Genomic DNA, 937 nt, shown 5'->3' on the forward strand with positions numbered 1-937 from the left:
GCACTGACCCCCCAGACCCCACACAGACCCCTTGAGTGGGGGCAGGACGAGGCACCCGGGGAGGGGGGGCGGGGGGACTGGGGGCGTTCCTGGGATGTGCAGAGGGTCTGGGGGGATCCTGTCCTGGAAGGGGGGTCCTGGGAGTATCAAGGTTGGAAAGAGTCCTAAGGGTCCTGGGCAGGGCTGGGGCTGTTGGGTGGGGAGACCCAGGGGTGCTGGGGGGTCCCAGGGGTGGGGGGGTTTTGAGGGGTCTCAGGGATCCTACCTGAACCCTGTGGAAGAAGTGGGGCAGGTGTTCCAGGGGTTCCCCGGGGGTTGGGGTCCCAGAGGGGTTTCAGGGGGGGTTTCTGGGGACACAGATGTTTCAGGGGGTGTTGGGGGGGTCCCGGGGGTCCCACCTGTGCCCTGTGGAAGAAGTGGGGCAGGTGTTTCATGGCGTTGCCCCTCACACAGGCCACGTTGCCGAAGTGGCCGGGCCGGGCCGCCCGGAGCGCCCGGAGCCGCGCCCGCGTGAACGCGGCCACCTTCCCTCGGAGCTCCAGCCCCAGGGCCAGGGTCTGGGGGAACAGCTCTGCCAGGGCCACTGCGGGGGACACGGGGTCAGGGACACCCTCAAAACACCCCCTGGCACCCCGTAAACCCAAGGGGGGCCCTGGGTCAGGGACCCCCCCAGCACCCCCAAACAGCCCGGGGGGGCCACAGGGTCAGGGACACCTCAACACCCCCCCAGTGCCACTTTCTGCCTCAGCTCCACCCCCAGGGTCTGGGAGCTCAGCTCGGAGGGGGCCGGGACGGGGGGCAGACCCCAAGGGATCTCCCCTGCAATCCCTGGACCCCCGTTCCCCACTCGCCCCTGCCATCCCCCCTCCCCCAAGACCTTCCCGTACCTGCACTCCCCAGGGACCCTCATCTCCCCCTCCCCAGGCCCCCTCCGCTC

This window comes from Lepidothrix coronata, unplaced genomic scaffold, assembly GCF_001604755.1.
Source record: "Lepidothrix coronata isolate B3197 unplaced genomic scaffold, Lepidothrix_coronata-1.0 Scaffold778, whole genome shotgun sequence".
NCBI classification, from domain to species: domain Eukaryota; kingdom Metazoa; phylum Chordata; class Aves; order Passeriformes; family Pipridae; genus Lepidothrix; species Lepidothrix coronata.